Below are 19,922 nucleotides of genomic sequence, written 5' to 3' on the forward strand. Positions count from 1 at the left end.
TGCATCTTGGACACACGAGGGAAACCTAAATTGAATGGCATCAGGGCGAGGGCTGGGGGAACAACTTGCTCCCAGGCAGAAGGGCTGGTAGAGACCATGGTTCCTTGCTGAGTTCTCTACCCCCATTCCACCTGTAAAGCAGGCAGGCAGGCACCATATCTGAGTCTCCATCAACCTGGCTAACACTAATGGCCCACTCTGGTGATTCCCAAACACCCCACGACAGCCAATTTGAGTGCCCACCCAAGCTGTTTCCAGCGTTTCTTCCATACAATTACCTATCTTGGCTCATCTCTTAAAAAAGCAACACTGGGCATCAACTTGCCCTGTACAACTTTTAAGAGGCCCCATGCTCAGCACTAGCAGCATCTTGGCCTTTCCCAGACACTTCCAAGCCCAGCACAAGTAGCAGCCATCTGCATACCATTTTAAAGCTCCTGTCAGATGGCACAGGGCAGAGCATAGGCAGCAGCTGACCTTGGCCTGCACCTCTCAGGAGGCCCCAGAGCCAGAACAGCCAATGGACAGCTTCAGACCACACCAAAATGTACCCAACCACCAGCGACACACTCAAGGGGTGGGTTCAGCTAAAGCCAGTTCTGCCCCATGGGGTTGGCACCTACACAGAAGATCCTCCATGGTGGTCAGGAACAGTCCTGGCAGCCTATTGGCCTAGGGGAAAATCTCTCCCATTTACCAAGGTTCAATTACAACAGAAGGGTACACAGAGCCCACATGGAGGGTGCACCTGGAGGGCACAGCTTATGTGAATCAGGAGGCTGCTCCACAGGGTCATATAGGACATCTACTACATTAAGTTACTCCACCAAGAATGGGGGACATTGCAGCTCTACATAATATAAATTGGTAGTTACAGGACAGTCATGGGGATGTAAAGTACAGTATAGGGAATATAGTGAATAATATTCTAAGAACTATATATGGTGTCAAGATAGGTACTAGATTTATTGGGTGACCATTTTGTAAATTATATAAATGTCTAATCACGTGGTTGTACATCTGAAGCTAATATAATATTGCATGTTGACTATAATTGAAAAATAAAAATTTTACAAAGTCAACTACTCTAGTCCACAGTATACACAGAGATAAATGTTTTAAAGCTTCACAACTCTTGTATTTCAACACAAATTCCCATTACACTCTTCCAGTTGGACAAGGACACTCCAGAGTATGTATGTTCCATCTCTATAAACAACATATATTTCCTTCTACAACATAGATCAAATGTGAGGTATTTGGAGCTGTTTTCTAAGTGAGTCTAGAGAATTTAAACATATTCCATGTATCTAAGAGCAAAATTGTGTGTATTTATATGTAAGATCTTTCAAATAGATTATGAAAATGTAATAAAAATTATCTTATGATAGAATTAAAGGTTGCTTTTTAACATTAATTGATGTTAAAATATTCCTTTAATAGTTCTAGGGTTAAAACACAAACACATGAAGAAAATTAGAACAATATATTTATACACAAGAATGTAAATATAATTCAGGATGTTCAAAAAAGGATAGCTAATTACAGAAGAACTGGAATTCATTTCAATTTTAAGTGTAAACTCTCCAATGTTTAATGTTCTATGATGATTATATCATACTTCAATATTTATTTTTGTAACCATTCCAATATAATGAACCATTTAATTCTCACTTAATACTATTTTCATTCGGGGAGCCCTGGCATGTTTTAACACTGACATGTTTGCTTTGTTTTTAAAAACAGGTTTATTAAAGTATAATTTACATGTCACATAACCATTTATATGTATAACTTGATGACTTTAGCAAGTTTACAGAATTATGCAAGCATATCATAATCTAATTCTGGAACAATGCAACATCCCCCCAAAATTCCTCATGCTCATTTTCAGTCACTCCCTGTTCCCAGACCATCAGAAGAAACTAGTATTCTATTTTTTGTCTCTATATATTTCCTTTTTATTTCATATGAATTGAATAATACAATATGTGTGATTTTATATCTGATTTCTCACACTTAATACTGTTTTTGAGATTCACTTATGTAGCAGTATCTTTACTTTGTTCTTTTATATTTCATTATATGAATATACCACATTTATTTATATATGCACAAGTTCATAGACATTTCATATTGGCCCAAAGCTCCCTTAGGCTTTCCTTCTGCTTTCTAATTTTTTTCTCCAATTACTGTTCAGATTAGGTGTGTTTCTCTGCCTTGTCTTCTAACTCACTAATTCAGTCCTCCGCTTCTTCTAGTCTACTGTTGAAACCTTCTATTGTGTTTTTTTTTATTGTAGCTATATAATTTTTTTCTTCTTGATTCTTACATAAATTGTTGCTTTCCTCATCCATCAGGTTTATGAACTGTATGACCCTTACTCTGAATTCTTTTTTGGATTTTTTGCATGTCTCCATTTCATTTAGTTCCTTTTCTGGCACTTCCACCTTTTCTTTCTTTTGGGGGTGTTTCATTGTCTAGTCCAGCGGTTCTCAACCTGTGGATCGTGACCCCTTTGGGGGTCGAACGGCCCTTTTACAGGGGTCACCTAAGACCATCAGAAAACACATATATAATTACATATTGTTTTTGTGATTAATCACTATGCTTTAATTATGTTCAATTTGTAACAATGAAAATACATCCTGCATATCAGATATTTACATTACAATTCATAACAGTAGCAACATTACAGTTATGAAGTAGCAACAAAAATAATTTTATGGTTGGGGGTCACCACAACATGAGGAACTGTATTAAAGGGTCGCAGCATTAGGAAGGTTGAGAACCACTGGTCTAGTCATTTTTGCTATCATTAAAGAGTCCAGCTGCTGAGTCATGCAGGGCCTGTGGCCGTGGAGGGGGGGCGGGGTTGGCAAAGTTCAAAGATATTTTATTTTTTCCACTTTTGAGCTGTTATGAATATTATAGCTATACACATTCAAGTACAAGACATATATTTTCATTTATCTTGGGAAGCTTGTAAGGGTGAATTTGTGAGGTTATAGGTCATATTATAAATATGTTTATCTTTTTAAGAAACAGCTGAACTAGCTGGACAAGCAGAAAGCTGGTCCCTACTGAGTCAGAGGCTAGCATCCTCAGAACATGCTCTTTCCCGTAAGCTTCTCTCCGTTCTTGCCCTAGTCAGCCTTCAGGCCAACTGGACTTTTCTGGAAGCTCAAAAATCTTTAGTGAAAGATGGAGTTGAAAGAGAACCAGAGAGATGGTGGTGTGAGAACGATTCAGTCCAATGTTGCTGGCTATGAAGATGGAATAAGGAGCCACAAATCAGGGAAAACAGGAGCCTTCCGGAAGCTGGAAAAGGTTAAAGGAAGCAGAGAGGTGGCACAATGGAAATGGCCCTGGGGCCCTATGAGGAGGCCTTGGGAATGGGGTTTCAGAAATTCCACAAACCTCTTGCCACCTCTCCTTCACAAACCACACCATCAAGATCCAGCAGGACTGAAGGCAACTGGGAGTCACAGCAGTGGTTTGGGATGTGTTAAGCAAATCCTGGGGGACCTCTGAAAACATCTGCAATTGATTATAAGACTGGTCTTTATTTAAAAAGAAATAAAAGAACAGCTTTGTTGAAAAAAAAAGAAACAGCTGAACTGTTTTCTAAAACAGCTTGCCATTTTACATTCCCATTATTAATATGAGGATTGTTTCTCCACAATCCTCACTAACACTTATTATTATCATGTATTTTCATCATAGTCACACAAATGGCTTTGAAGAAGTATATGATTATGGTTTTAATTTTTATTTTCCTAGTGACTAATGATGCCATGCATCTTTTCATGTACTTATTGGCCATTTCTATATCTTTGATGAAATTTCTATATAATATCTTTCCCCCATTTTTTAATTGGGCTGTTTTCTTATAATTGAACTATAACTATTCCTTATATACTTGTTTTTCCTTTTTTTCATCTTAGGGCTAAATTTTAATAGAATGTTAAAGTTTTAACACTTACAATTTAAACAAATACAACCTAAAAATTACTGATTTGTTAAAAAATGGTTTAATGGAAAAACTAATCTGTAACAAAAACTTGGTATTGTGTGCAAAGTCGCCATCGTTTTTTTAGCAAAGTGTACAAAGGTTCCAAAGGGACAAGGCAGCAGGGCAGGGGGGCCCAGACATTTACAACAGCAGGTATTTTCTCTTCCTCTTCTTGACAGGAGGCAGGCACCAAATGGCTCGAATAGCTTCATCAAACACTGTCTTTAGGCATTGATGTGTGATTGTTGAACACTGCTCATATTTTACAGCACTGATCTCCTTAGATATGGCTAAATCCTGTGAATAGGTGATGGGTGTCAGCTTCTCTTCCTTCAGTTTTTCAATGGTGTCTTTATTATTCTTAAAAAATCAAGCTTAGTCACCACCAGGATGATGGGATTATTGGGACAATGGTGTCACACTTTGGGATACCACTTTGCATGAACATTTTCAAATGATACAGGACTCACAAAAGAAATGCAAATTAAGTATACATCTGTCTGTGAATAGGACAGGGGACATAGTCTGTCATGATCTTCTCCTCCAGCAGTAGTCCATAAGCACAGATTTACCAGTTTTCCACCTACCATAACACTGGCAGAATAGTTATAAAAGACAGTACAGATTTATTCTCTAGGAAAGGCACTGGTTGTACCACTGATCAGTAGGCAAGTTTTACCTACAGCTCCATCTCCTGCCACCCCACACTTGATGGCTTGCATCTGGGCCACTGTGCATGGCTGTGGGTGGCCAAACGCAGAGCACTGGGGCCACTGTCCGCATCGTCTAACCCTCTGCCAAATGGAATCCAAAGCCCAGCAGCTACCACCTAAAGATAGATAAAACTGCTTCTTATATACCCTCAATACAAGTTCACTTTTCAATGTTACATGAGGTGAAAATATTCTCCCAATTTATGGACTTTCTTTTCATTTTCTTAATGGTGTCTTTTGAAATGCAAATTACTTAATTCTGATAAAGTCTCATACATGAAAATTTCCCTTTATTACCTCTGCTTTTGATGTCGTATCTACACTAATAAAAGACAAAGATGCTAATTGACCATACCTTCGCTATGTCCCAAGCCAAGCCCACTAGCCAATCAGAGCAGCTATATGCAGATTAACCCAACCAAGATGGCATCCGGCAGCCACGGTGCTGGAGCAAGCAGGAGGCTTGGTTGCCCTGGTGATGGAGGAAGCCAAGCTTCCCATCTGCCCTGAGCTGGCTGTGCCTCTGCTCATGAAAACAAAGTTGCAATTATAGAAGACAAATAAATCCCAGATACCTGCTTCCAGCCAGCCTCCACTGGGAGCTTGGGTGGCTGGGGGCCGTGGCCAGCCTGAAAACAGCCATTAGCCCCTCACCCAGGCTTGCCACGCACTCCTATATAATAAAAGGGTAATATGCAAATCGACCCTAACAGCAGAATGACTGGGAATGACTGGTCACTATGACACACACTGACCACCAGGGGGCAGATGCTCAATGCAGGAGCTGCCCCCTGGTGGTCAGTGTGCTCCCACGAGGGGAGCTCTGCTCAGCCACAAGCCAGGCTGATGGCTGCCAGTACAGTGGTGGTGGTGGGAGCCTCTCCTGCCTCCTCAGGAGCACTAAGGATGTCTGACTGCAGTTTAGGCCTGCTCCCCGCTGGCAAGTGGACATCCCCCGAGGGCTCCCAGGTTGCCAGAGGAATGTCTGACTGCCAGCTTAGGCCCAATGCCCCAGGGAGCGGGCCTAAGCGAGCAGGTGGTCATCCCCCAAGGGGTCCCAGACTGCGAGAGGGCACAGGCCAGGCTGAGGCACTCCCCCCCTCCCCCCCCCCCCGAGTGCACAAATTTTTGTGCACCAGGCCTCTAGTATTTAAATAAATGTTAATTCAAATGCTCCCATACATGTTTGGCTCATTCATATGTGGTCACAAAGATACACAGAGGTTATGCAAATAATATCATACTCTATAGGGGAAATCAATTAAATAAGGTGGACTATATAGTTCAATCATTTTCTGAATCTTTAAAGGGAGGTACTTTCTAAATCATTCTAAAGACAAAATAATAGGTTTCAACTTTAAGTTGCCATAAACTCCATAGACTGTGAAAAGCTTTCTGGTCCATTAAATGCTAGAGCATCTCCGGGCTTTAGTGCTGGCCTCCTGTGGCTTCTCACTCAATTCTCAAGTCATATTTTACTTTCTTGCCTCCCAGCTACTACTGGAGCTCCCTCTTCTACCCACAAAACAACTTGTGTTTACCTCGGTGACTGACTGTATTTACATTATAACAAAGCTTATGTTTACAAGCCTATCACCATCCTACTATTAGTTCATTAAAGTATTCTAATCATCCTATATCCACAAATCCTAGTACAGTGCCGGGCACATAAGAGGGTTCAAAAATGTTTGTTGCATACTGCAAAAAATTTCCCACTTCATTTCCCATCATATGTCCCCCATGTAAATGATACACAAGATACCCCACTGTTGCTCTTAGAACAAATCAAAGTTTTTGTGCATACTGTTCTTTCTGATGGATACTTTTATCCCTCTTTCTCTCTGATGCTCATTACATGTTGGCTGGATACTTGAAAACACTGAATTTTTACAAGTGCTACACTCTTCATTAAGCTCAGTTTCTGACAAGCCTAGGAATGGATATTAAGGGTGGAATAGACAATCCACTAATATTAGAGAACAATATCTCCTGGGAGAAAGCACAGCTACTTTGGATAGTAAACTGTCATGAGAAAAATAAAGCCTTTATTACCAGATACTGAAAAAAAAGAAAAGAAAAAGAAACAAAACAACAAGCCCGTGTAGTTGATTGCAGCCAAGAGTCCACATTGGTGAAAAATGAACTGGATATTGGAAGACTAAAAAGAATAAATAAATAACTGCTAGGTAAGGATTATTGCTTCCCACATTCCTAAAAGTACTGGGAACTAAACTGTTCAAAATTCTAAAGCCTGACATTTGCACAAATAAGGAAACAGAAAGACACAAAACAACTGGGTGGGCATAAGCCCCTGGTATTTGGATTGTTGACCAAGTATCACTTAATGCAGAAAATACTTCTAGACAGAAGCAAATCATGCCCAAAGGACACAGAAAGAGCCTCAAGTTAATTTACAACTGAATACTGATTCACCTTATTATATTTCTCACCAACAGACACAATGTTTATCTTCCCCTTTCTGTTTTGGTCCAGAAAACATCCTTTTAATTTTGTATTTGTTTTCTTAATCTCAAATTCCTCTAGTACTAGATGTGTCTAAATCCTCTCTTCTCTTAGTACCTGAGCCATGTGTTTCAATAGAGCAGCATTAGCCTCCATTTCTCCACCTCTGTTAGACTAGTCTCGATACGACCACAGTTGGTATTGATTGCATTCCTGAAGCTGTTCCATATGCCCTATGCTTTTTTGTAGAAACCTCTGTAATTCTCTAACTCTGCAACTGTTCTTTCTATGATTAGCTTTGATTTTATTGTATGGATTGCAATTGGAAGAGAATTAGACATGGGACACAAGTATTGTATATTTTAATTTTTAAGCATGTTCTCCTTTGTAATTATGCTCACAAAATAATTGCAACTGGAAATTATTGGTCAGCATATATTTCTCTAGAGGAGATATGTGAAACATTGTTTATGAGCAAAAAGAAAAGTTCTACAAAAATAAAGGCTATACCCAGTACTTTTATTTCTTAGGCTGCAGATCCACAGTCTATGACTGTTTAAAAATAGATGTTTCCTTAACCCAGAAAAAATGACTGGAAAGAAGTTCACATTAAACTGTATATGAAAAAAGAAATCAGAGATTCTTTATGTTTTCAATAAGCATTATATGCACAGACTTCTTTGTAGTATACTAGAGGCCCAGTGCATGAAATTCATGTGGGAGGGGGGGTCCCTCAGCCCAGCCTGCCCTTACAGTCCTACTGATAGCTTAGGCCCGCTCCCTATGGGAGGCGACCAGGCTGATCAGGGGAAGGCGCCACTCACATCACCCCGCTGCTGCTGCCACTGCCGGCCGGCCGCCACAGCCACAAGGTGTTTTCATCAACACAGACTCCAGTCCCTTCACCAAGAAAAAATGACAACTTTCTTTAGCCATTTTCAAGATGTCTCTTTCATAGGATATGACATGTCTTTCTTTCTTTTTTTTTTTATCCTCACCTGAGGATATTTTTCCATTGATTTTTAGAGAGTGTGGAAGAGAGAGGGAAAGACAGAGAGAAACATCAATGTGAGAGGGACACTTTGATTGGTTGTCTCCTGCATGATCCCTGACCTGGGCCCCAGCCAGGGAGGAGCCTGCAATCTAGGTACATGTCCTTGATCAGAATCGAACCCAGACCCTGCAGTCCACAGGCTGAGGCTCTATCCACTGAGCCAAACTTGCTAGGGGAGGATATGACATTTCTTAGCCACTCCAGCAGCAGACCTTCATTTTTTTCCTATAGGAGTGAGGTGGAAAAACCCTAGATCACCTTCTTGGATACTTATTACCCAAGTTACCAAGAACACTGCAAGTGATGTACAGGGAGCTTAGCCAATGAGTGGTCAGAAAAGGTGTTTCCTCTGCAGCTCACGCACAGAGGCGGGACTGCTGGCGCACCCTGGCTGGCAGGCCCCACTGTCGCCGCTCTGGGCGTGCTCCAGCCATGCCATGGCAAGTTGAACAGGCCCCCATCTCTGGGCCTGTGCCATCCGTGGCTTGCCTCACCATGCACACAGTCCCCTTCTGCCCATCTGTGCACGTAGCCTCCTCCTGAGCCAGTCATGACTGTTATGGTCTGGCTAATTTGCATATTACCTCATATATATATATATATATATATATATATATATATATACCAGTTAATAATGTGGATTTTTCAATAGATGGAGTTATACATATGCTGATATATATGTGATTTGATATGTATGCTATTTTGTTGTATTGACAGCAAGCTTCAAAACTTCATGTCAAATTTGTGGAAGGTGTTAATATCAGATATTTTTACCCTTAAAAATGTCAAATTTTGTGGCAAAAAAAGAGCATTTGCAGGAAATTTTAATTCATTACTTTATTTTGAAGAAAAAGTTATCATATACTTCAGGAAGCTTATGGTGAACATGCTCCATCTCAAGATACTTGTGAACGCTGGTTTAAATGCTTTGAACGCTGGTTTAAATGCTTTTAAAGTGATTTCAATGTGAAAGATAAAGAACGTCCAGGTCAACCGAAAAAGTTTGAAGACCAATAATTACAAGCATTATTGGATGAAGATGCATGTCAAACTCAAAAACAACTTGCATAAAGATTAAATGTTGCTCAGAAAACAATTTCCAATAGTTTACAAACAATGGGAAAGACTTTAACAGAAGTAAAATGTATGCCACATCAACTGAACAAAAGATAAATGGAAAACCGAAAACTCATCAGTAAAAATGTTGCTTCAATGGCACGAAAGAAAGTCTTTTTTGCATCAAATTGTGACTGGTGATGAAAAGTAGATTTATTTTGAGAATCCAAAAGTCACAAAATCATGGGTTGATCCAGGTCAACCATCAACATCAACTGCAAGGCCCAATCACTTCAGAAAGAAGACAATGCTCTGCATTTGGTGGGATCAGTAAAGTGTGGTGTATTATGAGCTTCTAAAACCAGGTGAAACCATTAATACTGATCACTACTGACAACAAATAATCAATTTGAATCACGCTTTGATCATAAAATGACCAGAATGTGCCAGAAGACATGGCAAAGTAATTTTGCTTCATGATAATGCACCATCACACACTTCAAAACCAGTTAAAGACACGTTAAAAGATCTTGCCTGGGAAGTATTAACCCACCTGCCATATTCACCAGACCTTGCTCCTTCAGATTACCCCTTGTTCAGATCGATGGCACACACATTTTCTGAGAAGCACTTCAAAACGTAAGAAGGAGTAGAAAATTGGGTCTCTGAATGGTTTGCCTCAAAAAAAGAAAAGTTCTATTGGGATGGTATCTACAAATTACCTGAAAGATAGGGAAATGTGTAGCTAGCAATGGACATTACTTTGAATAAAGCACTTTTGGTGTTTCTCTTGAAATTATCGTGTTTTCTTTGATTACAAAATCTGCATTATTAATCGGTACACCTAGTAAGTAGATTTTGATGTGCATTCATATCTAACTGTACAACAATAATATCTAAATTCTACATTTGCATGATTCATACAGAAGCATGATTAACTTTATGATTCTTACAAATTCCTATGTAAGCGATACAGATTCCATTAATTCAAGAAAAAAATCCAACTAGAGCCTATCCACCAAATCCTACATAATAAAGAGGTAATATGCTAATTGACTGTTACACCGTCACAAGATGGTGGCGCCCACAGCCACAAGATGGCAGGGCCCAGTCCCCTCAGCCCTGCCAGGGCAGGTGGCAGGCGCATGGTGCAGCCAGTCCCACCCACTGCCGGAGTTCCCCAGCCCCCTCAGCTCCACAGACAGTGAATTTTCATGTGACCATTACCTTTTTAAAAAATCCTTGCACAAGGATATGATTATTTTTTTTTAGATCATCTGTTCTCGGGGAGCAGGCCTAAGTCAGCAGGCGGGCATCCCCCAAGGGTCCCAGACTGTGAGAGGGTTCAGGCTGAGCTGAGGTACCCCTCGTGTGCATGAATTTTCATGCACTGGGCCTCTAGTCACTATTATAAATGAAAAAAATGAGTTGACAAGCAGAGCTTTTTTCCTCTACAAAAAAGTGTTAGTCACAAAAAATAAATGAGTAATTAAATAATGCAAAAACATCAAAATAGGCTGAAACCTTTATAAATTTTGGAATTTGTATTATCTGTTCGTCCATAGGCACCCCTAATTCTTTGATATGATGTTAGCTAATTAGGAAGTGAAGAGGGAAATAAAAGGTCACACTATTTTTCAATATTCTCCAGGTTATGCATACATATGTGCTTGGGAAATGAGTTCCCATGATTTCTGTGGTAGATCCTACCCAAACCAGCAACCAGATAGACTTGGGAGGTATCCAATGACAATGCTCCTAAGGAAGGCTGTGAGACAGAGAGTAATCACATTAGCTTTCCTTTTTATCATACACTACATATTTAGTGCATAGTGAAGGAAGAGGATGAGTCTTCCTTTCTTCTAACACTTCTTAAAAACAAAAACAAACAACAACAAAAACCCTTCAAATTGAGTCTAAGATTAGCATCATTGAAGTGCCTATTTTAAGCTGTATTCCCAGGAGAAATGCATGTTTTAATACCTATGTGTGTCTTTGTCAAGCAGATATTGAAACTGACAAGTTTATGCTGTCTTCCTACAACAGGGCACATTTGCCTTCTCTGCAGATGGCAAAAAGGGCTTTTCAAATCAGTCTCACCTAGGCAGAAGTCCAGCAGCTGAATTCTGTTATTAAAAAGTTTTGATGTCAAATTAATTAATTTTTAGTCCATTTCCAATTCACTACATTCAGCTAGATCACTTATTTGGATACATGCAAAGTTAGTAGAGAACAGTATTTCCTAAGTGATCATTTTTCAAACTATCTGCAAGCACTCGCAACTTAATTTAAGTAATGGGCACTGGCAGTTTCTATGGAAAATGAAGAGGAAAAAGAGTAAGGGAAATCTCATTTTATCAAACATCCAACTAGACCAAGTATGTCAAACACATGCATTTTCATTTCACTAAAGAGAACAGGTTCAACAGAGCATTAAAGAACATATTACCACAGAGACAGGTCTATGCCAGCATATCAAATCAGGATACATCCAGGCTACCTTTCTGATTTATGGGTCCCTCAACATCCTTCTGCGAAGGTTGAGGCCCATGATAAGAGAGGCAGATTAATTCTAAAGGCATATGTCATCCTTCATCTTATCTCCCATTCTCTAACAATTATAAATGAGATACCAATGTCTAAGGGACAATCAAATTAAGAGCTATAAATACTGCAGGCATGATCTAGACCACAATAAAACAAACCCAAATCAAGTATCCCATGTTCCCTAAAATACAAAAATTATGATGGCCTGCATGTATTACAGCACTTACTCCCCCTACCCCAAGAGCAGCAAATCCTTATTTTATATCCCTAGCTTCTGTGCCATTTATTCTTTGATTTACAGTGTTTATTTTTATAGGCATTCCACATTGTAAAATACCTTTGGTAACTGTCTGGGTACCTAACATTCATTCATTCATTTATTCATTTCTCAACAAAGAAATCTCCAGTTACTTCAGTTCAATAATATATGTATTTTGATATAATATGGAATAAGAATGAACTGCTGGTCAGAATTATTGTTACTGCACTGCTCCACAAGGAAAGTTAACATTAGGAATCTGATGACAGTATTTCAGTACCTAAAATATACATTAAGCCCTGTGATACCACTGCATGGAAAACTAAAGCTAAATAGCACAGGTTTTAATTTCTTCAGACATCAGAGTGAAAAGGGAGTTACTTGGACACATTTTAGGCTCTTAAAAATCATGGAGCATGTGTATGGGAGGAGAGTGCCTCCATGAACATAATTATTTTTATTGGGGGGCCAGAAGTAGACATAATCTTTTTCCAAAATGTTCCTTTTCACTTCCTCAAAAGCAATTGTAATAATGTATTGTCTTTCAGGTACCAAGGTGACACTATTGACCCAAGATCAGTAGGTTAAATGCTTTGAATTGCATATCCAGAAGTGAGAACAGTCTTTTCACTGATTCATTGACATGTGCAGACCTAGGAGCCTCTTGTGACCAGAGGCATGCATTTGTAAGGCCAGGACTGGGGTGATGGGTGCAGCCCGCAGCCAAATAATTGAATAAAGCTAAGCAGCCCACACTTGGGTCAAAACTATGACATCAGTCATGGCCTAAAAATAGCCACAGATATATAACTAGCCATCAAGGTATCTAATTAGTTTAGAGACACACAGAGGATATAATTTTCCCTAAGGTTTACATTCCCGTGAAAGCAGGAGCTTAAGGGAACTCTGCCTACTCCGATGTTATCTCAGTTGGCTTACAAGTGAGCCAGAAATAAGAAAATTTCTAACTTATAGCCTTTTCCACGGGAAAGATAGGTCAGATATCCAAAACTGTGACAGATAAGCACTCAGGAAGTAATCTGCAACTGCTTTGTCCACCCAGAGTCCGGTGAGACCAAGGATTTTTAAAATTGTGGCCCTCAGAATTCCACTGCTTAGTTTATTTCATCAAGTATTTAATGAGTTCCTTTTTTTTTCTTTTTTAATATGCCAAGTACTATGTATATTATGCTATGTGTAGAGAACTTTAAGGTCTGTGAGAAGATCACTGAAAAGTGTATGTATAAGCTCCTTAATGAAGATGTATAAAAGCGTGTGAGAGGCTCCATAGGGGAGGCACTTGGAGAGGAGGCTATAAGGGTTAGACAGATGGAATGGGAACACAGTGGCTAGCTGAGGAGAAAACAAAAGCATTTAGGGAAGAAAGTTCATAATGAACAAAGACAGGGGGATGCAGAATAGCATCAAAATGTGGGAGCAGCTGAGGCTTCAAATACTTTACAATCAAAGTGTAAGCTAGGGGTTTTCTTTAAAGATTTTACATTTACCTTTGTTGTGAAGTGATTCATTTACCCTATGATTTTATTTTATTGAGGGTTAGTTTTAAAACGCAATCACATTTCACATATCTACAAATGAAGGTGAGTCCACATGTTTGCAGACAGAATAGGCAGGTGTTGTTATTAACAGTAGGATTGGGGGTTTTGTTGTTGTTGCTTTAAAATGAATAATTCCAGAAATTCATGCAATGGAATACTATTTGGCTGCAAGTATAAACAGAGCATATATACAGAGTCTATGGGGAGGTTCTGTGGAAGAATTAAAAAGCACTTCACCCAAAAGCTAGTACAGCTGACCCTTGAACAATGCAGGGGCTACGGGATACCCAGCTGGAAGTAGCCAAATTGAGCACTGAAGATTTGATCTGTGGTCTTCAAATGGAAGGAGTGGTTAAGTTAATATTAAATAACATCTCAATAGTCCAGGCAATTGTGACTAATCCTATCTGCACTGAATGATGGTGCCAGAATTCAGAAATGCAAAGGACTGCCAGAAAAATCCCTGGTACTTATTTTAATTATGAAACAAATGTGAAATACTATAACATCATCAATGCTTTCAAATTTTATTTTAGAGAAATGGATATGCAAAATGTCTTAATGCATTGGAATATTATTCACCAATAAAAAAAGGCATGAAATAGTTAAACATGTCACTACATGGAAAAATATAGAAAACACAGGCTAAGTGAAAGAAGCTAGACACAGAAGGCCACAGATTGCATGATTTGGGAGGGTTGAGGGGAAAACAAGGAGCAACTGATTAATGGAGTGCAGTTTCTTTTGGGAGGAACAAATGGTTTCTAAAATTAAATGGTGGTAATTAGATTGTGGCTATCACACAACTCTATAAATACATGAAAAACTTTGGACAGGCAATTTGTATGGTATGTAAATTATATTTCAATATTGCTGTTATTTAAAATGCTGTTTTAGACCCCTGCAGCATAGGAAGGTGCTTTCCCTGTAATCTACTTACTAGTCTACCACCTCTCCACCTCTTTTCTCATACTTGCCCCCAAATACGCCCATGGGATATGAAAATAACCTAAAGGATGCAATGAAGAACGGTCACTCAGACATTCAGGTCCACCTGAAAGAAGAAACAAGTTTAGCAAAATGTTAAAAGAGCCACTTCCCAAAGAGAACAAGTTGCTTGTAAGCCGGAGACTAGCGTCTTTGGTGCAAAAAAGAGAAAAGCGGCAGCACGTCAACTCGCCAGCTCATGAGCGGCAATCACAGCTTCGGTGAAACAAGGGACAGGCCACACTGCTCCAGAAGTTCAAAGGCTCGCTCACGTCGGCGCCGCTCACGTCGGCTCCCACGTCATTACGTTGAACGCCCTGTGACCCCTGGCGGATCCGCGAGCGACAGTTGGGGCTCCGGTGCAGTTTCTCCCAAAGCCACCTCAGCCGCCTCAGAAAATGGATGCTCTCACCAAGGCCGTAAGCAAACTCAGCTTAAAGCTCCCTCAGGGCTTCCGCATTGAGGCCAGCAGGACGGAGCACATGGATGGGAAGATGTTCATAGGGGGACTCTCCCGTGATACAAGTAAGGAAGCTCTTTTTGACTATTTGTCCCAATATGGCGAGATTATCGATTTCACTATTAAAACCCACCCAGAAACTGGAGTATCCCGGGGGTTCGGGTTTGTGCTTTTCAAAGATAAGGCGGCCGTTGAGAAGGTGCTGCAAGTCAAAGAGCACCAAGTGGAGGGGAGGAAATTTGACCTTAGAAAGGCTCAGGCCATGGAACTGAAATTCCCTCCGAGAAAAGTTTTTGTGGGCGGGGTGAACCCTAAGATGCCAGAAGACAAAATTAGACAGTACTTTGGGACATTTGGGGAGATTGAGCATATTGAGCTGCCAGTTTGTCCGAAAACAAACGAAAGACGATCTTTCTGTTTTGTCACCTATACTGACGAAGTCCCGGTGAGGAAGCTGCTAGAAACCAGGTTCCATCTCCTGGGCTCCAGGCCGTGTGAAGTTAAAATTGCTTTTGTGAATGAAATTCCCAAGATGCCGCTGAGGAGAGGAAGAGACGTTCTCTTTCCCAAGCTAGACAATGCCTCTGGGGGTGGAGAGCCCCCCACACAGCCAAATGCTCCCGGGGCTGGCGGAGTCAACCAAAGTGTTTGTGGGGCCTGTGGAGTCGACCCAAATGCTGGTGGGGCCGTCAGAGTCGACCAGAATGCTAGCGGGGCCATCGCAGTCGACCCAAATGCTGGTGGGGCCGTCAGAGTCGACCAGAATGCTAGCGGGGCCATCGCAGTCGACCCAAATGCTGGTGGGGCCGTCAGAGTCGACCAGAATGCTAGCGGGGCCATCGCAGTCGACCCAAATGCTGGTGGGGCCGTCAGAGTCGACCAGAATGCTAGCGGGGCCATCGCAGTCGACCCAAATGCTGGTGGGGCCGTCAGAGTCGACCAGAATGCTAGCGGGGCCATCGCAGTCGACCCAAATGCTGGTGGGGCCGTCAGAGTCGACCAGAATGCTAGCGGGGCCATCGCAGTCGACCCAAATGCTGGTGGGGCCGTCAGAGTCGACCAGAATGCTAGCGGGGCCATCGCAGTCGACCCAAATGCTGGTGGGGCCGTCAGAGTCGACCAGAATGCTAGCGGGGCCATCGCAGTCGACCCAAATGCTGGTGGGGCCGTCAGAGTCGACCAGAATGCTAGCGGGGCCATCGCAGTCGACCCAAATGCTGGTGGGGCCGTCAGAGTCGACCAGAATGCTAGCGGGGCCATCGCAGTCGACCCAAATGCTGGTGGGGCCGTCAGAGTCGACCAGAATGCTAGCGGGGCCATCGCAGTCGACCCAAATGCTGGTGGGGCCGTCAGAGTCGACCAGAATGCTAGCGGGGCCATCGCAGTCGACCCAAATGCTGGTGGGGCCGTCAGAGTCGACCAGAATGCTAGCGGGGCCATCGCAGTCGACCCAAATGCTGGTGGGGCCGTCAGAGTCGACCAGAATGCTAGCGGGGCCATCGCAGTCGACCCAAATGCTGGTGGGGCCGTCAGAGTCGACCAGAATGCTAGCGGGGCCATCGCAGTCGACCCAAATGCTGGTGGGGCCGTCAGAGTCGACCCAAATGCTCACGGGGCCTGTGGAGTCGACCCAAATGCTCACGGGGCCTGTGGAGTCGACCCAAATGCTGGTGGGGCCGTCAGAGTCGACCCAAATGCTCACGGGGCCTGTGGAGTCGACCCAAATGCTCACGGGGCCTGTGGAGTCGACCCAAATGCTCACGGGGCCTGTGGAGTCGACCCAAATGCTCACGGGGCCTGTGGAGTCGACCCAAATGCTGGTGGGGCCGTCAGAGTTGACTCGAATGCTGATGGGGCCGTGAGAGTCGACCAGAATGCTAGCGGGGCCATCGCAGTTGACCCAAATGCTTGTGGGGCCGTCAGAGTCAACCCAAATGTATATGGGGCTGTGAGAGTCGACCAGAATGCTAGTGGGGCCATCACAGTTGACCCAAATGCTTGTGGGGCCATCAGAGTCAACCCAAATGTTTATGGGGCTGTGGCAGTCAACCCAAATGTTTATGGGGCTGTGGCAGTCAACCCAAATGTTTATGGGGCTGTGGCAGTCAACCCAAATGTTTATGGGGCTGTGGGAGTCGACCCAAATGTTTATGGGGCTGTGGCAGTCAACCCAAATGTTTATGGGGCTGTGGCAGTCGACCCAAATGTTTATGGGGCTGTGGGAGTCGACCCAAATGTTTATGGGGCTGTGGCAGTTGACCCAAATGTTTATGGGGCTGTGGGAGTCGACCCAAATGTTTATGGGGCTGTGGGAGTCGACCCAAATGTTTATGGGGCTGTGGGAGTCGACCCAAATGTTTATGGGGCTGTGGGAGTCGACCCAAATGTTTATGGGGCTGTGGGAGTCGACCCAAATGTTTATGGGGCTGTGGGAGTCGACCCAAATGTTTATGGGGCTGTGGCAGTCAACCCAAATGTTTATGGAGACTTCAGAGTCAACCGAGGTGTTTACAGGGCGAGTGGAGATGTGGGTAATCCTACCATGGTGCTTGCTCCTGTTCACATCTCGCCCTGCAACCAAGGCTATAATTATTCTGATCAAGCATATGGCCCCTTATACAATGCCTACAGTAACCAGCCCATTTTTAATAGCTACAACGGGGGAGAGCATTTTGTTGGATGTGACTATGGGACTCAACCCATAGGAACTGCACTTGCTAATTACAATGTTCAACTAAACCAGGTGCCTGTCTTCAGTACTGGTTACCAGGGAATTTACCAGCCTTTCTAAGGACAAAGGATGAAGCCAGCATTGCAGAACCAATCTGACAACCTCCAGTGAAAAGTTATGTTACTGATAAAAAAATTAATGACTGTTTTGAAAAGACACTGTCACTGTTCTACAGCTTTTTCCAGTGTTTTGGTTTTTTTATTAAGAGGCAGTTATTTTCTCATGGTCTTTTGACATTGGAGCGAAGACCAGGATAATACAAGTAGTTTTTAGTTTTATGAAAGTTAACCTCTCAAAAATAAATGTTTACTATTAATAGATTTACAGAAAACTCTGTAGTGGTTTCTATTTGGAGTTGGTGCTTTTATTTTTTTTGTGGGGGTGTTTTGGGGTGTGTGAGGTTGTGGCTGCCTTTTTGGCCCATTATGAACTTTTTCTTGATGGGGTGGGAGTCTTGGGTGGTTTGGTTTAAAGCTATTATCCAGATTCAGAGGGGAAAAAATCTTAAATTTCCCTTTAGATTTGCTATTCAGCCAGGTCCTTCTTGTATATTTGTTCAGCAAAAATTAAGACTTATGCTAAACCAGAAACTATGTTCAATGCAAGAAAGTCAGAAAGGGTCAGTCCCAGTCTTAAAAGAGGCAGAAGTAAACTAACAAATATAATATAGTGTGTGTGTTGGGGGGAGGGGGTCCTATATAAAGCTTTGTGAAGGATAACGTGGTATTATAGACACAGGGGATCTAAAATAGGGTTTGGGAGGGAGTAGTCTTAAGTGGAATGCAGTAGGTTGGCCTTTGCCAATGGACTATGCTAAGGAGAGTGCAGTATGCCAGGCAGAGCTGCAAAGGTATTAAAGCAGGAATTTAGTATGTGCTTTTGGAATACAGAAAAGAGACTTTTTAAAGGGTGGAAACAAAGTGCATGTGGGAACTAAGGGAAAGGAAGTAGACAGGGGGCTTGAGCATCTGTCAACCAAAATATGAGTCATATATGCAAGCCATATACGTAATTTAAATTTTTCTAGTAACCATATTTTTAAAAAGCAAAAATAAGATGAAAATTATTTTAATAAAATGTATTTACCAAAATGTCATTTCAACACGTCATCAAGATAATAATAATTATTAATGGGACCTTTTTACATCATTGCTTTCATACTAGTCACCAAAATCTAATGTGTATTTTACTTTTAAGCACGTCTCAGTCCAGACTAGTTACATTTCAACTGCTCAAACTATGTAGCAGTAGCTATTACACAGGACAGTGCAGACTTAAATCACAAAGGGCTTACCTAACATGCTGAGGGGTTGAATTCTATCTTTAAGGCAATAAGGAGAAATTAAAGGATTTAAAACAAGGAGTGACATGAAACAGCAAACATCTACCACATGCCTGACACTGATCTCAATGCTTGGATTGGAAAATCAATGAGACTCAATCTCTGACTTCAGGCAATTCACTGGCAAGCAGGAAAGACAGACATGAAACCACGATCCTGGTGGGACTAAATTTAAAATGTGAGGAAAGTCAATTTTACTTAGAATAGTATGTATTTATTTCCTTATTAGAATACAAATATCTTCAGGTCAAAAAATATTTCACTCCTTTTTGTATTTTCCTTAACATCTAGCAAGGACTCTTGCACATAATAGGAGCTATAAAAATATATTAAATGATGACACAGGAGCAAAACTGACAAATATATTACCATTACAAACAAGAGAAACAGAAGACGGTAACATAAAGCATGAGGTAATTCTTTTCAGCTTTAATAGCAAATGTTTGTTATTTAAATACTAGTGACCCAGTGCATGAAATTTGTGCACATTACAAGGGAATTAATTAGAGGAAATATTTAAATATTGCTATTTGCCCTTTCTCTATAATAGAAGTGTCAGAGATGAAAGAAAATTAGTAAAGTATATATGAAAATCTTCCTCCTGTCAGAGTCTGGGGTGTGTCATGAGAACCAGAGTCAAGTTCCTGCCCACCGACATGCACCTCGAAATCATGCAAGGCCCAGACCCAGCTGGCCCCACCCCCATTGGGCTAGATCCAGACCCAGCCGGCCCCAC

General features: G+C 41.6%; 1 pseudogene across 1 annotated transcript; it reads right to left on the bottom strand.

Annotated features, from left to right (window-relative positions):
- Window positions 1-4,156: 4,156 nt before the first annotated feature.
- LOC308510886 (ras-related C3 botulinum toxin substrate 1-like) lies at window positions 4,157-4,737 on the bottom strand (annotated as a pseudogene). Its single transcript has one exon. The product of its transcript is annotated as a ras-related C3 botulinum toxin substrate 1-like (transcript).
- Window positions 4,738-19,922: the final 15,185 nt, after the last annotated feature.

The sequence above is a fragment of the Myotis nattereri genome (assembly GCF_964212035.1).
Source record: "Myotis nattereri genome assembly, chromosome: X".
NCBI classification, from domain to species: Eukaryota; Metazoa; Chordata; class Mammalia; order Chiroptera; family Vespertilionidae; genus Myotis; species Myotis nattereri.